Source organism: Sander lucioperca, chromosome 19, assembly GCF_008315115.2.
Source record: "Sander lucioperca isolate FBNREF2018 chromosome 19, SLUC_FBN_1.2, whole genome shotgun sequence".
Classification (NCBI taxonomy): domain Eukaryota; kingdom Metazoa; phylum Chordata; class Actinopteri; order Perciformes; family Percidae; genus Sander; species Sander lucioperca.
Window position 1 is genome coordinate 14,620,098 of NC_050191.1, and position 20,288 is coordinate 14,640,385.

A 20,288-nucleotide genomic window follows, 5' to 3' on the forward strand; every position below is an offset into this window, starting at 1 on the left:
TGTCAGTGGACGACGTGCTGCTGCTTCCCGTGACTTCATTCTCGAATCCCTTTGGCGTGACCATGTTCATCAGCTCCTTCAGATGGTTGTCTACGGATATGTGTTGAGGACAGTACACCCCGAGGCAAGCGCACGTCAGTCCCGGCTCTGTCTCGTGACGCCTACACTTGAAGCTCTGTGAGACTACGTGGTAAGGCGGCTCCCCGTTTTCTCCGCGGATGTCCTCGACCACGAGAATGAGGTCCGCGCTCTGTCCTCTGCTAGCCTGTGAAGACACAAGATGTGGACACGGGTTAGGATCACACTCGTAGTGACACTGGTTATTGCAACGGTTCACATGTGAGAGGGGCAGAGTTGGCTCCCAGAAGAAGGTGGATCGAGACGTGACAGAAGAGGAAAGGAAAGGGAAAAAAAAGACAATAGAGAAAGGACAGCCAACCGGGGCCGAGTCTCAGCGGACCCAGCATGTATCATTCCCATACAGCGTTAATAGAGGATCCGCAATGAGTGAGCTACTGCGTCGAGAACGAATGTTCTTTCAGAGACCACATTCGGGGCTACGTGTGCCCAACACACAGCAGCAGGCACGTGTGCTCGGCTTCTAGTTGCTCTTTGATACGATCCATGGCCACGCAAACCCAATATCAGGCGCGCTCATCAGAGTCGCCGTGCCCCGTTGTAGCCCTGCTCGTATTTCAGAAGCCTCAGTTGGAGTTCAGAGGAACGTACTGGCGCTGTGTCTTTTCCCCTATTTAAAACATTGCGTACTCTGTGACCTATTTAACAACAACAGGACTTTAGTGATTATGTGCTTAGTTTGTAAAGGGGGTGCTAGCCAACGGCGATCTCGGAAGCTCCTTGCCCATTGTGGTCACAGTCACCTTGGACAAATACATTTCAGACGCTAGCTACTCTGAGAACAACATTGAGTCCATGTCTCACGGTCACAGCTGGTCTCCCCGGGACCACGGCGAGCAAATGAGGAAACCTCGAAAGGTTCGAAATCGCCCCCAACATCGACCGGAGTCATCTTTTCACCAAACAAAGACGAGTGCGCCACTTACGGGGAAAAGGAAGACTCCTTGCTACGCGGGGTACTACGAAAGGCACGAGGGGAGACTCGAGGAGAAAGTGATGTGTTTAGAGCACTCGTAGTAGCCTCGACCTGGACCGCATAAACATTGCTCCCATTGATGCTATGATGCCTTGGTGTTCAATTGTGATGTACATGTGGCCTATGTGTTGTGGATGCTATGTGACTGTACAATAAAATATCACTCTCATGACACAATGTTTCCTTGGTTGGTTAGTTCATATGAGACACACACAACAATGAAGAAGAAAGGGACGCAATTCATGTTTGGTCAAGGTACTTTATTCAGACAATTGCGTGCATACATACAAAATACGATAAATGAATGACAAGCAGGAACCGTCAAGTCTCTGGATGATCGGTTCACGGGGGTACAGGCAATCCTTGTGCTTGTGGTCCTCTTCGCCTGGGTGTTTTCCCAGTGCTTTCGTTGTTCTTTTGCATGCAGACAGGTCTTTTCCACTTGATTGTACCCGTAGCTCTACGCTGCTGCCCCTGTTGCTGCGGCTGCGGCGGCTTATAACCCTTGGCGCCCACTGTGTTCCGATTCTGCCTCCTCGCCACATACTCGCTGAGTATTTTGTTGAACTTGATAGCAGAGTATTTTGAGCGCTCAGAGCTGTGTCTTTCCATAGCCTCGCATTTCCACTGTAGATTCACCATGCCGGTTATGGGAGCGTTACCAAACTGCACCAGTGCCTCGTAAGACTGCTCGGGTCCGGCTCTGATGACTCTATTGGCAAAAAGAGCCTCTATAGGCTGCTGGTCCTGTTGCACGGACCTCGTTCACGTCTGAGAGCTCGGGCCCCGGGGACAATCTGAAGCCCACGTGATCTTGGTCGAACACGTAGAGCCCATCGCAGGCCATGTCCTCGGGTGAGTCTCCCATTCGCACGTAGCCATGACTCAGCTGTCGAAGCATGCAATATGCCGTGATGTGCGAGAATAACCATATGAGGGAAGCTATCTTTCTGTTGTATGTGGTAGGTTGAACGTTTTTTTTCAACTGTAGCTCAACCCCCTTGGCCAAAGGCAACGCGATCATAGACACTCTCTTGGAATCGCTTATGCTCTTCACCAGACTCGATGCGATCTCTATAGGAAAGCCCGAAGCTATCAGGTGCTTGAATAACACGACTCTCTCAGCCGTTAAGTTGTACCTAGGCTTGTATCTTCGCACGGGACCTATCATCGCCATGCACACATGCGAGAGCAGCTTGTCATTGTTACCCGTTGAGGCTGTGGACCTTAGGTTCAGTCGCAGTTCTTCGACGTTGCGCTGAGCCCGGAGCCTGTCCCGGCTCAGCTCGGGGTACTGTTCCGACAGGACTTGGGCTCTCGCGCGGCTCCTGTTCAACGAGCCGTAAAATTGGTAAAGGCAACGGGTAGGCGCTCAGATACCTGGGGGCCTCCAGTTCCTCGAGTGTGTGGCTGTGAGATTTCAGTTCGTGGAATATTTCTTTGCCCAACGTTTTCTGTTTGGTTATCTCATCCCGCCTCCAACTGCTCGAGAAACCGCATGGGTTTTAGACATTCACCTGCCTCGCCACTGTCCTCGGCCTCGTCGGTCATGAACACGCTACCGCAGGGTCTGGCTCTCACCATTTCCCCAGTGTCGTCAATGCTGAGAGCGCCTGTGTCCTCCGAGGCCGGAGTGGTGTCTGTCTGCGCGCACATAAACTGTTCGTGCCTCAGCATGAAGTGGTAGCACGACATCTTGCACCTCACGTCCTTCCATGTGTCCGCGGTTATCTCCGCCTCGAAGAAACACTCGGGACACTCCTTGGTGTCCATGGCCAGCTTCGGCACAACGGGGTACCGGAGCATGAGGGCCACAAAGTCCTGGAGCAAATTCAACGCGTTCAGGGACTCTTCGTGCGAGCGCGTGATGATCTCTCTGCTCAGCTTCGCATATGCGCCAACAACTTTGGACAGTGTCAGCGGTTGATTGGGGTTTCATACTATGGCGTCTTGGTTCTCTACGCCTCGCACCGTGAGCCACACCGTGTATTCGTTTACACGTTTGTTACAAGGCTCTTCGGGCGTGGAGGCCAAGCAGCGGGGCTACCGCGTCTGCGATCCCCCTCCGCCCCTGCCACTCGGCTAGACACACCATGAGTCCTATCCATCTGGGGTCCGGTGAGCACGTAGGGTGTTTTATCCCTTATGTTGTCCATCGGGTCACAATGACCCGTTCAGTTTATTTGACTTTTTGTATTGGCCTGGCGTTGCGCTTCGGGTCACTGTGACCCTGGCCAGTCTTTTAGTGGTATTTCTCTACTACCGAAGCTCTGGCCTTCAGGTCACTGTGACCCGCACGTTATTCGATGGTATTTCTCCACGGCTGCGGCTCTGGCCTTCGGGTCTCTCTGACCCTGGCCAGTATTCAGTGGTAGTTCTCCAGTGCCGCAGCTCTAGCCTTCGGGTCACTGTGACCCTGGCCAGTTATGTTGTCCATCGGGTCACAATGACCCGTTCAGTTTATTTGACATTTTTTATTGGCCTGGCATTGCGCTTCGGGTCTCGGTGACCCATACGTTATTCCATGGTATTTCTCCACTACGGCGGCCCTGGCCTTCGGGTCTATGTGACCCGCACGTTATTCAATGGTATTTCTCCACTACCGAGGCTCTGGCCTTCGGGTCACTGTGACCCATACGTTATTCCATGGTATTTCTCCACTACCGCGGCCCTGGCCTTCGGGTCTATGTGACCCGCACGTTATTCAATAGTATTTCTCCACTACCGCAGCTCTGGCCTTCGGGTCACTGTGACCCATACGTTATTCCATGGTATTTCTCTACTTCAGCAGCTCTGGCCTTCGGGTCTCTGTGACCCTGGCCAGTATTCAGTGATATTTCTCCACTAGCGCAGCTCTGGCCTTCGGGTCTCTTTGACCCATACATTATTCCATGGTATTTCTCCACTTCAGCAGTTCTGGCCTTTGGGTCACTGTGACCCATACGTTATTCCATGGCATTTCTCCACAGCCGAGGCTCTGGCCTTCGGGTCTCTTTGACCCATACGTTATTCCATGGTATTTCTCTCTGCTACCGCGTCCCTGGCCTTCGGGTCTCTGTGACCCGCACGTTATTCAGTGGTATTTCTCCACTTGAGCAGCTCTGGCCTTCGGGTCTCTGTGACCCTGGCCAGTATTCAGTGGCATTTCTCCACGGCCGCAGCTCTGGCCTTTGGGTCACTGTGAGCCATACGTTATTCATTGGTATTTCTCCACTTGAGCAGCTCTGGCCTTTGGGTCACTGTGACCCTGGCCAGTATTCCATGGTATTTCTCCACTTGAGCAGCTCTGGCCTTCTGGTCACTGTGACCCTGGCCAGTATTCCATGGTATTTATCCACTGCCGCAGCTCTGGCCTTCGGGTCACTGTGACCCATACATTATTCCGTGGTATTTCTCCGCTACCGCAGCTCTGGTCTTCGGGTCTCTCTGACCCGTACGTTATTTGTTGGTATTTCTCCACTACCGCGGCTCTGGCCTTCGGGTCACTGTGACCCTGGCCAGTATTCAATGGTATTTCTCCACTGCCACAGCTCTGGCCTTCGGGTCACTGTGACCCATACGTTAATCCGTGGTATTTCTCCGCTACCGCAGCTCTGGCCTTCGGGTTTCTCTGACCCGTACGTTATTTGTTGGTATTTCTCCACTACCGCGGCTCTGGCCTTCGGGTCACTGTGACCCTGGCCAGTATTCCATGGCATTTCTCCACGGCCGCAGCTCTGGCCTTCGGGTCACTGTGACCCTGGCCAGTATTCAATGGTATTGCTCCACTACCACGGCCCTGGCCTTCGGGTCTCTGTGACCCGCACGTTATTCCATGGTATTTCTCCACTACCGCTGCTCTGGCCTTTGGGTCACTGTGACCCATACATTATTCCGTGGTATTTCTCTACTACCGCAGCTCTGGCCTTCGGGTCTCTCTGACCCATACGTTATTCGCTGGTATTTCTCCACTTGAGCAGCTCTGGCCTTCGGGTCACTGTGACCCTGGCCAGTATTCCATGGCATTTCTCCACTACCGCAGCTCTGGCCTTCAGGTCTCTGTGACCCGTACATTATTCAATGGTATTTCTCCACTACCGCAGCTCTGGCCTTCGGGTCACTGTGACCCTGATCAGTATTCAATGGTATTTCTCCACTACCGCGGCTCTGGCCTTCGGGTCTATGTGACCCATTCCATGGTATTTCTCCACTACCGCAGCTCTGGCCTTCGGGTCACTGTGACTCGTACGTTATTCCGTGGTATTTCTCCACTACCGCAGCTCTGGCCTTCGGGTCACTGTGACCCATTCCATGGTATTTCTCTACTACCGTGGCTCTGGCCTTCGGGTGTCTGTGACCCATTCCATGGTATTCGGGGGACCCTGGCCTGGCTTGTGGTAGTAAAACAGAAAGGGTAAGGGAAAGGGGAAAGACACAAACCTCGTTCTCATCCTACTAAACACTTTTATTACACACACACACACATACACACACACACACAAATGCATTTACATATACATATATATTGTACAGATTTGTCTTCTTGTTTTTGTCATCTTTGCTTCTTCTTCTTCTTCTGGACCTTTGTACTCTTTGTACTCGGTTCAGCAGCCGGTTGCGACGCCGGCATGGCCCGCTGTGTGACTCTAAATTTGGAGCTGCATCGGGTTCTCGCCCGCGCGGAACGTAATGTCCCCTAAGTGGAAAATGTAGTAGTAGTAGAAGAAGAAGAAGAAGAAGACACAGAAGAAGAAGAAGAAGAAAAAGAAGATGACCACAGCGACTCCGACTCCGACGACGAATGGTCATCCGGCGGGTGTGTGTCAGAAGAGGACCGAGACAAACACGACGACGGAGAAAGGGACCGCCGCGACGCCGACGACCACGACCACGACGCAAGAGAAGACGAGTACGACGACGCCGATGACCGAGACGAACGAGGAGAAGAACGAGGAGAAGAACAAGGAGAAGAACGAGGAGAAGAATGAGGGGCAAACGCGGCACAGGCTGGTGGACGGCAAAGGGGAGAAGAAGACAGAGAGGGTGAAGACGACGACGAGCAGGACGACAAACGAGGAGAAGAACGAGGAGCAAACGCAGCACAGGAGGGTGGACGGCAAAGGGGAGATGAAGACAACGAGGGCCAAGACGACGAGGAGCAGGATGCGGAGCAAGACGAGGAGGAGGAGGAGGAGGAGAGCGAAAGGTTTGCGTCGAGAAACGGCGAGATCGAATGGTCCTCCACGACGTATCATCCCCGTCGCCCTGGACCTCGCCGCCGTCGTGCCCAATACGAAGAGGACGAGGAACAACAACTGGACGACGGCGACGGCGACGGCAATGGCAACGACGACGACGAACAAGACCAACATGACCGAGACCAAGACGAACGACACGACCAACACGACCAAGACGAACAGCAACAACAAGACCCGGCCAGACGCGCCACTGCTCCGCAGAGCCCAGGACCCACAGAGTATGCGGCCACACGCGTCCGCGATATACTCTCCGCGTTCGAGCTGTTTGTCACACGGCACATAGAAGAGATCGTGGTGACCGCCACAAACATCGAGGGCCTAAGGAAGTGCGGCAACAGCTGGAAACTAGAGCCTGGATCAGGCCGAATTTTTTCGTCCGAACCCGGCCCGAGCCCGACAGAGCCGTGACCGAGCCCGTCAGGCATTATGATATTTATGTCAGTCTGGAGTTTATCTCGGACACCGCAAACACTGTGTACAAAACTTAAACTTATTCCACCAACTCTGCTCCGGTCACATCTACACGTCTGCTTTCTCTTTTCTCTATCTCTCTTCTGCCCACTTTACACACACAGAGAGCTCTCTTAAAGGAGCTGCAGCACCATTTTACAACAAATGCCTTATCGCGCTGATGTGACCGAGCCCGGCCCGAACCCGACCATCATTTCTAAATATCTGTCTGAACCCGGCCCGGCCCGTCGGGTACCAACTATTTCAGAGTAAAGTTATTTTAACCCAGATAGAGTATTTTCAACATTTTAGAGAGTAAAATTGCTCTATCAGTAGAGTTAAGAGTGAGTGTAAAAATCTGCAGATACGCAGTGACAATTTCAACTCTACAGCAGTGATAAATACCCGCCACTCTGCTGTACTGAAGTTTGGCACGTACATTGGTGGAGGAAGATTGCAAAGGAGTAGGTCACTGATATTGCTAGGTAAGTAACATCTAGGGATGAGCGAGTACAGCATTATCTGTATCTGTATCTGTTAACCATATGAATTATCTGTATCTGTATCTGTACTCGGACTGGGCGGGACCTAACCCGAAAGTGGGCAGGATTTAACCCGGAAGTGGGTCGGGTTGTCTTGAAATGGGTGGGGCTTTAACCGGTATGTTGTTTTAAGCATGCAATTGATATGGGTTGATCAGAAATTGTTATATTTATTGCTGATTAGAAAACTAATTACATGACAGCATCAGCATTGAGCTTCAGATCAATGGTTTTGATCACAATAACAAACTATATACAGAACAAGTTTTGCAACAATGAATACAACACATGCGGTTGCAATTATGAAGTAAAATGTAATGAACAAGAGTTTTCATACTCAACATAACTTTCTTTTTTTAACTTTTAATTTTTTTATGATCAGTGTAATTTATTTATTTTTTTTTTGGTTCTTTTTTATTTTTTTTATTTCCACACCAGGTATGTGTGTGCGTGTGTGTGTGTGTGTGTGTGTGTGTGTGTGTGTGTGTGTGAGTGAGTAAGAGAGAGAGAGAGAGAGAGAGAGAGAGGGGGGCGGGGGGGACTGTGTTCTACGGATCAAATAGTCTGACGCTGTTTTTCAGATCTGTTTAGAGCCAGCTGACGGTTTAAAAAAGAAAGAAAATCTCCAACAGGCAGAGACGCAACGCGAGTCGCATTCTACCAAGCACCACGTCTGAACAAACTCCACGTTTACCAGAACTCTACTGGTTAATAAGTAAGTACTACAAACCGAAGTAAAAAACAAACCTGAAGCTGAAGAAACCCTCAACGTTAACGGAAAAGACCCGCGAACCTGAGTGACTGAGGGAGAGACAGAGAGAGAGAGAGCTGTTCTGTGTGAGTGAGCAGAGCGGGACACAGCAACACAATAAATCTGTATGTGTGTAGGGGAGGGGCGCTGTGACAACTAGCCTATCACAGAACGCAGACACAGTCAACTACCCAATGAGGATTTCTATTAAATCCGAGCACAGATATTGACTCGTATTACTCGTATAATACTCGTACTCGGCAAAAGTGCTTTATCCGTACCGGATACTCGTTTCAGCCGAGTATCCGGCTCAACTCTAGTAACATCCCTGTGTTGTCAACACCAAACCGGTATTTTTTAACTTTACACAATTTTAGAGTTGTGCTGATGTTAGTTGAGGTCATATTACGAGTTCCATGCGGCGGTCCCCCTTGCAGTGAGCTCGTCATCAGCCAGCTAAATTAGCTTGTCAGTTCAGATGTTTGACAGCAATAACTGTTATATGATATGCCCGTGGAATATGTTGGATATTATATAGAATATAGGATATATACTGATTGCATGACGGGTTTGTTTAACATTGCTTAAGCATTTTAACAGTTACTGTTCGAACTAAAATAGCTAATGAGCTAGCTAACTTTGGCACAGAGTTATTTGGTAGCTAATGGGACAACGTGCCTCTAAACTTTAACTAGCCTACACCCATTTGCTGCAGAAAATAGTAGCCTAACGTTATATTCAACCAGCACAACTTTGTCTTCTTCAGCCTTTGTAATTGCAGTGTAACTTCTAAGTAATGCATAGTGCATTGCGTAGCACGACTGAGAGAAATGGATAGGTAGCTAACTCTTAGTTGAACCAGCCCTAAATGATGATTTTGAATATATATTTTCTTTGTTAACAGAGGCAAAATGCTGTTGCGTGTTCAGCTCGGGGAAGAGCAGAAATACGTCAAGCTGTCTGAGCTGACATTCAATGCTTTCTTGAAAGAAGGTGGGTATATTAGGTTAAAGCAATATATATATCACCCTAATGACAAAATAATACTGTTACAATTTGCTGAGGGATAGACAGAGCTTGGACCCAAATGCAGGTAAAAAGGAGTTTATTGAACAAAAACTTACAACTAGGAGTGTCCAGAGGTTGGCAGGCAGGCAAACACAAAATAATCCCAAAAGGCTTGAAGACCAGGAAGCAAAAAACACAAGAGACTAGCCACGACGACAGCACACAACACATGACACGACACGACTCTCAACACCGAACAGAAGTAATGCTCCCACACACGTAAAGGAAAAACACATTAAATACACAGAGTAAATGAGGGAACAAGCGACAGGTGACACTAGGCTGGGGAACAGGTGAAACACATAAGACAATCACAAGGGCGGGAAAACCAAAAGACAGGAAGTAAACCAGACAAGACTAGGGAGAAAAGACAGACTTCAAAATAAAACAGGAAATGGGAAAACCAACAGAAAACATGAAACCAACTAAACAAAGAAACTTGACACAGTGACTAAACGTGACAATACCCCTCCCTCAAGGGACGGCTACCAGACGGCCCTTAAAAAAGAAAACAAAAAAAATAGTCCACAGAATAGGGCAAAAAGGCCCAGGGAGGGCAGAGGGGGTACGGAGGAGGAACGAACAAAAGTCAACCCACGGAAGGGTGAAGGGAGGAACAGGAGTCAACAGGGTTAGGGAACTGAGGTCTGTGGGAACTCAGGAACCGAGAACAGTGGGGCTTGGGGACCGAATTGCTGTGGCCAGCTAGACACGGGGTCCGGGGCTGCAGACAGCAGCGAAGGCAAAACCCCTCTGAAGACCGAGCAGGTTGGCGGCGAAGGCAATACCCCTCTGGAGACTGGCAGCGAAGGCGAAACCCCTCTGAAGGCCGAGCAGGTCGGCGACGAAGATGAATCCCCTCTGGAGGCCGTCGGCGAAGGCAAATCCCTTCTGAAGACTGTCAGCGAAGGCGAATCCCTTCTGAAGGCCGTCAGCGAAGGCAAGTCCCTTCTGAAGGCCGGCGGCGAAGGCGGCGAAGGCGAGTCCCTTCTGAAGGCCGGCGGCGAAGGCGAGTTCCTTCTGAAGGCCAGCGGCGAAGGCGAGTCCCTTCTGAAGGCCTGCGGCGAAGGCGAATCCCTTCTGAAGGCCGGCGGCGAAGGCGAATCCCTTCTGAAGGCCGGCGGCGAAGGAGAGTCCATTCTGAAGGCCGGCGGCGAAGGCGAGTCCCTTCTGAAGGCCGGCGGCGAAGGCGAGTTCCTTCTGAAGGCCGGCGGCGAAGGCGAGTCCCTTCTGAAGGCCTGCGGCGAAGGCGAGTCCCTTCTGAAGGCCGGCGGCGAAGGCGAATCCCTTCTGAAGGCCGGCGGCGAAGGCGAATCCCTTCTGAAGGCCGGCGGCGAAGGCGAATCCCTTCTGAAGGCCGGCGGCGAAGGTGAGTCCCTTCTGAAGGCCGGCGGCGAAGGCGAGTCCCTTCTGAAGGCCGGCGACGAAGGAGAGTCCCTTCTGAAGGCCGGCGGCGAAGGCGAATCCCTTCTGAAGGACGGCGGCGAAGGCGAATCCCTTCTGAAGGCCGGCGGCGAAGGCGAATCCCTTCTGAAGGCCGGCGGCGAAGGCGAATCCCTTCTGAAGGCCGGCGGCGAAGGCGAATCCCTTCTGAAGGCCGGCGGCGAAGGTGAGTCCCTTCTGAAGGCTGGCGATGAAGGCGAATCCCTTCTGAAGGCCGGCGGCGAAGGCGAATCCCTTCTGAAGGACGGCGGCGAAGGCGAATCCCTTCTGAAGACCAGGCAGGCTGAGCAGGTGAAGGGGCAGCTGGGCTGAAGACAGGCGACAGGTCAGCTGGGCTGAAGACAGGTGACGGGTCAGCTGAGCCAGTGTCCGCCAACAAGGCAACAGGATCAGTAACAGACAACAAGGCAAGAGGGTCAGGAGTCGGCCGGACCACCGACAAACACGGGGAGCAGGAGTCGGCCGGACCACCGACAAAACATGGGGAGCAGGAGTCGGCCGGACCACCGACAAAACATGGGGGGCAGGTGTCTCTGGGAAGCTGGGCACCAGCAAAGTCTGAGGCGCCACACGGCACAGTCTCTGAGGCGCCACACGGCACAGTATCTGGGGCGCCGATGACTGGCAAAGTCACTGGCTTGCCCGTAGGCAAACACTCTGGGAGAGCGGTCGACGTGTACTCTGGGAGAGCGGTCGACGTGGACTCTGGGAGAGTGGTCGATGTGGACTCTGGGAGGTCAGTCAACATAGACTCTGGGAGGTCAGTCGACTCTGGGAGGTCAGTTGTTGAAAACTCTGGACGACTGGAAGACTCTAGAAGAGAGGTCATCGGAGAGTCTGGACGACTGGAAGACTCTAGAAGAGCTGTCATTGGAGTCTCTGGACCACTGGAAGACTCTAGAAGAGCTGTCATCTGAGACTCTGGACGACTGGAAGACTCTTGAAGAGCTGCCATCGGAGTCTCTGGACGACTGGAAGACTCTAGAAGAGCTGTCATCGGAGACTCTGGACGACTGGAAGACTCTTGAAGAGTTGTCATCGGAGTCTCTGGACGACTGGAAGACTCTTGAAGAGCTGTCATCGGAGTCTCTGGACGACTGGACGTCAGCTGAGACTCGAGACGGCTGGACGTCAGCTGAGGTTCGAGACGGCTGGACGTCAGCTGAGGTTCTGGGCGGCTGCACGTCAGCGGCGGTTCAGGGTGGCTGCTAGCAGGCCGAGGATCAGGGAGGCCACTAGCCAGCCGGGGTACGGAGAGGCTGCTAGCCAGCCGAGGCTCAGGGCGGCTGCTAGCCAGCCGGGATTCTGGGAAGCTGCTAACCAACTTGGGGACGCTAGAAAGCTCGGGGATGCTAGAAAACTCGGGGAAGCTAGAAAGCTTTGGGAAGCTCTAAAACTCGGGGACACTAGAGCGCTCGGGGACACTAGAGAGACTGCTAGCCAGCCTGGATTCAGGGGGGATGCTAGCTAGCCGGGATTCTGGGACACTGAATAGCTCGGGGAGACAGGACAGCCTGGGAACACTAGAAGGCTCAGGAACACTAGAAGACTCGGGGACACTAGGAAGCTTGGGAACAGCTTGGGAACGCTGCACAACACCGAGGGCTCTGGTCCGCTGCACAACACCGAGGGCTCTGGTCCGCTGCACAACACCGAGGGCTCTGGTGAAAACACTAGAAAACTCGGAAACACTAGAAAACTCGGAAACACTAGAAAACTCGGGAACACTAGGAAACTCGGGAACACTAGGAAACTCTGACTTGGGGCCGCTGGATAGCATGGGCTCGGGGCCACTGGACAGCACGGGCTCGGGCTCACTGCACAACACCGAGGGCTCTGGTCCGCTGCACAACACCGAGGGCTCTGGTCCGCTGCACCGAGGGCTCTGGAGGACTGTTCATCAGCTGAAGCTCTGGAAGGCGGGTCTGTTGAGGCTCTGGAAAGCTGCACATCAGCTGGGGTTCTGGAACACTGGTCAGCTCAGGCTCTAGCGGATTGACAGGCTCGGAGTATGGAAGGCCAAACTCTCTGGCCGTCACCTGCCAGCGAACCTCCATGAGGTACTTGGCAAAAATGGGGTTCTTCTCATGCAGCCCACGAAAGAAATTAATCATATATTCCCCATCAGAGTCCAGGGGGTGAAAATGTGGTTCAAAATCAAAAACTGCTGGGTCCATACTTGGTGGGAGCATTCTGTTACGATTTGCTGAGGGATAGACAGAGCTTGGACCCAAATACAGGTAAAAAGGAGTTTATTGAACAAAAACTTACAACTAGGAGTGTCCAGAGGTTGGCAGGCAGGCAAACACAAAATAATCCCAAAAGGCTTGAAGACCAGGAAGCAAAAAACACAAGAGACTAGCCACGACGACAGCACACAACACAGCACACAACACAACACAACACATGACATGACACGACACGACACGACACGACACGACACGACACGACACGACACGACACGACACGACACGACACGACACTCAACACCGAACAGAAGTAATGCTCCCACACACGTAAAGGAAAAACACATTAAATACACAGAGTAAATGAGGGAACAAGCGACAGGTGACACTAGGCTGGGGAACAGGTGAAACACATAAGACAATCACAAGGGCGGGAAAACCAAAAGACAGGAAGTAAACCAGACAAGACTAGGGAGAAAAGACAGACTTCAAAATAAAACAGGAAATGGGAAAACCAACAGAAAACATGAAACCAACTAAACAAAGAAACTTGACACAGTGACTAAACGTGACAAATACAGCATTAAGCTATTATCTTATGATATCTAGTTAGGTCCATAATCATTTCTGCTGTGCTTTATATTTTCAGTAACATAAAATCAGGTGTAGATCCTTGTCTTTCATCATTTTGTGAATACATGAGGCAAACTTAAATATGACCTTGGATTCTTGTGAGAAGGGAATGCATGTTTTTTTGTGTTTTTTTTAACAGTGTGTCTAAAATTCAACATACCGGAAAGCAGACAGCCAGACATTAAGGTGTATGACCAGTCTGACACAGAAGTTGACTCAGATGTTTTTGAAGAAATAGTGAAGGAGTCACCTGGAACTTTCAGAATCATGCTGGGCAATGGACTTGGTATTCATTCAGACAATTCACAAATTAGTTTGTTTAGTTTAAAGAATGAGAACATTTATTGTCTTAAAAATAACAGTTTCTTGTAATATGTTTCTATGTTTTGCACAAATTTCATAATGAACAGATACTTCTCAATCATCATCATGCTCGGGTACATCTGATGACACTGTCATTCTGAATTTCACTGTGTGTGTGACCATGTTGAAGAAGTAGCTGCTGGCGAAGGAAGCCAGCCTAAAAGGCCATGCCACATAAACTATGAGGCAAAAGCGGTAAGTGGTGAACTTGCTGTTAAGTCCAATCTGAATGTTGTTTCATCATGGGAAGTGTTCTTAAGATAACTATTTTTTCAGCATTACACATGGTTTTACAATTACGGAAAGCACATTTTATTCCACCTATAGTTGATTGAAAAAATCCTAACATCGCCTGGTGGTGAACGCATTATGCAAGAGTATGGAAAAACCAAATCTCTGACAGATGCCACCAGAAGACAGATGATTAACATACTTGCTGCTGAGTGGACAGAAACACATGGGTAAGTATTAAGCATATAGATGTGCTGTAAAGAAACATTGTTATTATTTTACAGTTATTAATTATGTAAAATGTGTTGTGCAATGTCAATTCAGTGTGATGTTAACTTTGAATTCATATGCTAGGACATCCCCCCCCCAAAAGTGTCAGAGTGACGTATGCACAGGGGATAGTAGCGTTGTTTCCCTATCTAGAAGACCCATACTCACAGCATGGATATGTAAGTAAATGGGTTATTGCAACATTATGCACATATTCACTCTTTGAAATGGGAATAGTACTCCTTTATAATTTATTTATAATCACATAGCATGCATAAAACCCATGGGATGTGTATTATCATATTCAAATCTACAGGCAAATAATTCAATGTATAATAATAATAATAATAATAATAATAATAGAGATAGAAGACAAGACAACAATAAAATTAAAAATAAATAAGGTAGAACCAAAATTATAAAGGACAACCAAGGCATTTTAGAGTATTTATTAAAACATGAATAACATGTGACTCAATAGGTGGGACCCCCTCTGCAGGTGGAAATTAGCCCCCGAAAGTGTTTGTCCACCTTATGGACAATTTCCTCTGTAGTTTTCCCTCACCACTGTTGCACTAAATGCTTGCTCTTGGGGGAATTACTAGAATTGTTGGGACTTCATAAATTATAGAGTGTGGTCTAGACCTACTCTATCTGTAAAGTGTCTCGAGATAACTTGTTATGATTTGATATATAAATAAATTGAATTGAATTGAATACATTTAGTTTTGTTCACTTTCATAGTTGAAATTAGCTTCTTACATTATGTGTTTTTGTTATATAAACACTATAATCATTAGCGTACTTACGCTGAACAACTTGAAAGATTGAATTCTGTAGAAAATCAAAAAGAGGAAGATATTAGGGTTAGGTCTGGGTTAAAATGGGCACAAGGGGACAACTGATGTGGATCAAAGACTTAAACACCTCCTTAAAAAACCAAGTTGGGTTATATAAAACGCTGTTTAAAGGAAAGCCAGAGATTAGAAGCAGGTTAAAAGAACCACATACACAGCCTGTACCACACGGAGAAAGCAGCCACACTGGAACAGCTGCAGAGTGCAAACGCTGTCTCATTAACTGGTGATCACTGGACGTCAGTGAGTAATCAACATTATTTAGGAGTTACTAAACACTATATTGACTCTGGTAAGAGTAGGGATTTTTAGTTTTTTAGTTAGGTACTTGGAGTAATTGTGCAATAATGACAGATTCACACATTTTTCTTTTGTTTACAGTAAATAAATAATTACAAATCTTAAAATCAAGTTTATAAGGTAACTTTCTTTGCATTCATTTTATTCCCAATCAAGATACACTGGTAAAAATTGCTTTCGATTGTTAATATGTACTTAAAAACTGTTCTGAAATGCAAAATAATAAAATTTTAATCATGTGATAAAATATGCGATTAACCGCGATTCAAAAAAAATTAATCGTTTGACAGCCCTAATCATATTAAGAGAGAAATTGACATTTACCTCACACAATAATGAACAGCTCCCATACTACTCACCTTTTTGGTTCACAGGGAGACTTGTGAAATCTTTTGCCGCTTCCCTGTCTTTCATTGCAGCCAAACGCGAAACGGTTGGGCATTTTTTCAGTGATTTATGTCATTTTATAAATAATTTATTACATTTTTCCACTATTCCCTGCACTGTGTCAATGGGAATCAGATGAATGTTGGTATCCAACTTGGAACCAATCGCATAAAGGGATAGCTCAGAACATTCGATTCCCTAGTTGGCCACACTCTCTATATAAAGGCCACTAGCCCTGCTTGCACACCCTACTTTCACAATGAAATGGACTAGTCCGTAACAGTGCGGGCACGAAAGATAAACACACGGTGACAGGAGAACTGTGAGTACACAGAGACGGCGCAAGACGAGTCTAAGCCTTTCTTTTGTGTCAATGGTCTAAACGCGAAAATCAAACAAAGTTACCCAAGCGGCTCAAATGGAAGAAAAAAGTGAAAAGACATGTTTTTGGCAGTAGCAGGACCTTCATCAGCTCCCGTGGCTGCTAATAGTGGTGGTGGTGTCAGTGTCAGTGGCATGCACAGTGAGGAGGAGACTCAGGAGGAGAGGGACAGAGATGAGGGAGTGAGGGTAGAACCTGCGGTAAGCACAACTCCCCTTAAAACACTTTGGCCCTTGATTAAACTGAGCCAAAAACTGAGTGGTGGACAAACTGTTGATAAACTGATGATAACAATACAACAATAAAAGACGTAGGCATGCTATACTGTATGATTGCATTAGTAGGCTATATAAACGTTGCACATCATGCTAACTTTCTTAACGAGAATCGTAGCTTTTCTATCTGCATTGGCAGACAAAAACTCATGATAGACCTCTTCAAATTAGAGCACAGGGCCTCTTGAAATGATAAAATATATATATATATATATATATATATATATATATATATATACACACACACACACACACAGGGGTGCAACTACCCAGTGTCAGAGGGGTATGCAGCAAAAATTTTGGCGCCCCCTACCCCCCCCCAAAAAAAGAATGTACTAAATAATAAAGGTTTATTTTAAAGTTTATCAGCGACATTAACAGTTGCTCTTGGCAACCAAATTGTGACAACTGGCAACCTAATCATCACCCCTGGTTGATGTGATTTGAGTGGTGAGTGGCTTTCCATCTCTGTCTGCACTATTTTCCCCCAAAAAGGACACAGTGAATAGGTTGGTCAACAGAACTTCAAACCATGCTGGACATTTAGTTTTGTGTGGTCTAACTAATAGAACGCCTACCTGATGGTCTCATCTCTACCTGATGTCATCACTGGTCTCATCTCTACCTGATGTCATCACTGGTCTCATCTCTACCTGATGTCATCACTGGTCTCATCTCTACCTGATGTCATCACTGGTCTCATCTCTACCCGATGTCATCACTGGTCTCATCTCTACCTATAGCATGAAGCTAGGTACCCCTGGTTAGCTTACAACACTAGTATTCGGGGCACAGGGAAAGTAAAAACAAATCGCTATTTATACCACTAAAAAGGCTCAAAATATCACCACACTTCAACGGTAGCATAATGAGGGTCCCTAAATGTTAACTGCAAAGCATTGAGAACTTTGTAAGTGTACCGACAGTTTATTAAACGAAGAGCTGCGGGAGCTCCGTGAAAGGGCTAGTGGTATAAATAGCGATTTGTTCTTACTTTCCCTGTGCCCTGAATACTAGCATTGTAAGCTAACCAGCGGTCCGCGCTAGCTTCGTTCAAGCTCCAAACTCATTAGAATAGCATGAAAACATGTCCCAGAGAGCGACAGAGTGGGTACACATCTGTTATTAACCTCTAGGTTTGTTTTGCGCCGGAATTGTCCTTTAACTGTGTCCTCCTCCTAACTGGGCCTGGTGTGTGTGTGTGTGTGTGTGTGTGTGTGTGTGTGTGTGTGTGTGTGTGTGTGTGTGTGTGTGTGTGTGTGTGTGTGTGGGAATGTTTCTGCACCTGCTATTCCCACACAAAGTTACAAAATTGTTACATTTCAAGCACTTTCACCTGTTCTGATTGCGTTCTAAGAAATAAGCACCAATAATGATCAAAAATCTTGTTTCTATTTTTTTACCTTTTTAATTATTGAATTTCCTTGTTTTCTCACAAAAAACGAAAATTATCATATGATCGTAAATGTGATCTCACAGGGGTAAATGGCAAATATGAACTATAAATTATGTATATATCATTGGTAATTCAGCTAAATCTGTTAAGTAGTAAGGCTGTGTAACAAAAATATGAACACCACACAAGGGTTAAGGCTTCCAAACCTTTTTGAAAAATTTAGTTTGGATGTTCTACCTCTGTTAGGAGCACATCGATCTCACAATCACTGAATCGTGTTTTTTCCCCATTTTTCCAGTTCATTATTGGTCATCAAGGGCTTCTTTACAAGGCTGCAATATTCATTGATTGATTAACATGGACCTTATTAGGACAGATATGGGACGACCTTGGGAGGAGCGTGAGGCTCGTGCACGACCGCATAAGGTAACGCACGTCCGTGTTTATAACGAGAAGAGTGCGTACCGGTGTGCGCCGCAAGGTGTTATAAATCAGAATTTTATTTTTGCGTACGAAAATTCGGACTTTTTGGCGCACAAAATCTTTCAGAATAGAATCTACGCACAGTTTTATAAATGAGGCCCCAGGACCACACCCCTAAATGCATTGAAGCAGCTGCCATATGATTGGTTGATTAGATAATTGCATTAACGAGAAATTTAACAGGTGTTCCTAATAATCCTTTAAGTGAGTGTGTATATATACAGTTGTGTTCAAAATAATAGCAGTCCAACATCACTAACCTCATAAATCAATTTTGGTAGAAGTGATATTTCTACATGGCAAATAATTTACTAGTAAGTGTTGTAGAGTCATAGAAAACCAACAGACCCAACAGTCCTGACATCATGCTGCTCATTCTGTGTAATTGAATCTGTAATTGAAAGGGGCATGTTCTAAATAATAGCAGTGTTGTGTTCAATTAGTGAGGTGATTGATTCTGTGAAGAAACAGGTGTCAGTTATGGCCCATATTTAAGGAAGGAAGGAAGCTAATGTTGTGCATGCTGGTTATAGTGCATTTCACACTGAAATACTCAGCAATACGGGTCGTTCCAGACATTGCTCGGAGGAACAGCGGACTCTGATTAAAAAGTTGATTGGAGAGGGGAAAACATATAAAGAAGTGCAGAAAATGATAGGCTGCTCAGCCAAAATTATTTCAAATGCCTTGAAATGGCATCCAAAGCCTGAACGACGTGGGAAAAAACGGTCAACTACCATTCGAATGGATCGAAGAATAGCCAAAATGGCAAAGGCTCAACCAATGATCAGCTCCAGGAAAATCAAAGAAGACTTAAAGTTACCTGTGAGTACTGTTAGGTTCAGAAGAAGGCTATGTGATGCTAAACTATCAGCTAGAAGCCCCCGTAAAGTCCCACTGCTGAAAAAAAGACATGAACTGAATAGGCTGAAATCTGCCAAAGGACAAATTGACTGGCCAAAGGAGAAATGGAGCAACATTCAGTGGACTGACGAGAGACAAATAGTTCTTTTTGGGTGGAGGGGCCGCAGACAGTTTGTCCGACGACCCCCATGCACTGAACTCAAGCCACAGTACACTGTGAAGACAGTAAAGCATGGTGGTGTTACGGGGATGTTTCTCATACTGTGGCGTTGGGCCTATTTATCACATACCAGGGATCATGGATCAGTTTCAATACATTAAAATACTTGAAGAGGTCATGTTGCCTTATGCTGAAGAGCAAATGCCTTTGAAATGGGTCTTTCAACAAGACAATGACCCAAAACACACCAGTAAGCGAGCAACGATTGATGTTATGGAGTGGCCAGCCCAATCCCCAGACCTCAATCCCATTGAAAACTTGTGGGGTGACATCTAAAAGGCTGTTTCTGAGGCCAAACCCAGTAATGCAGAGGAATTGTGGAATGTAGTTCAATGGTCCTGGGCTGGAATACCTGTTCACAGGTGCCAGAAGTTGGTCAACTCCATGCAACACAGATGTGAAGCAGTTCTCAGAAATAATGGTTATGCAACTAAATATTAGTGCAGTGATTCAAAGTAGAGCCAACCCTTGAGACATTTTTCAGTTTATACAGTAAATGTTGAGTTTGTAAAGAAAAATGCAAATACTGCTATTTTTTGAACAGCCTAATTTTCCTTTTTCTTCACTTTCTGTAAAGGTAGAACACAAACGTGATCAATTTTGATCATGTTTTGATTTGGAATTGAATGTGCAGTGTTCCCAATGCATAGATATTATGGAATTAAAAGCTATTCTAAGGATTTTGAGCATTATTCACTTTTTTAAAACACACTGCTATTATTCTGAACACAACTGTATATTAGGGCTGATATTTGTATTTTAGGGCTGATATTTGTTTGACACATGTAAAGCAAGTTTTTTTTCACTAAATATTAAACTGTAGTTTCATCTGCTGA

At 47.3% G+C, this 20,288-nt stretch overlaps 1 long non-coding RNA gene across 3 annotated transcripts; it reads left to right on the forward strand.

Moving 5' to 3' along the window:
• The first annotated feature begins 7,150 nt into the window (after positions 1-7,150).
• On the forward strand, positions 7,151-13,896 carry LOC116065565. Of its 3 annotated transcripts, XR_004108757.2 has the most exons (4): positions 7,151-7,286; positions 8,999-9,087; positions 13,564-13,710; positions 13,835-13,871. It is a non-coding gene; the product is annotated as an uncharacterized LOC116065565 (long non-coding RNA). The 3 variants fall into 3 exon arrangements; XR_004108756.2 differs by lacking the exon at positions 13,564-13,710 and having other exon boundaries at positions 13,835-13,896; XR_004108755.2 differs by having other exon boundaries at positions 13,564-13,894.
• Positions 13,897-20,288: the final 6,392 nt, after the last annotated feature.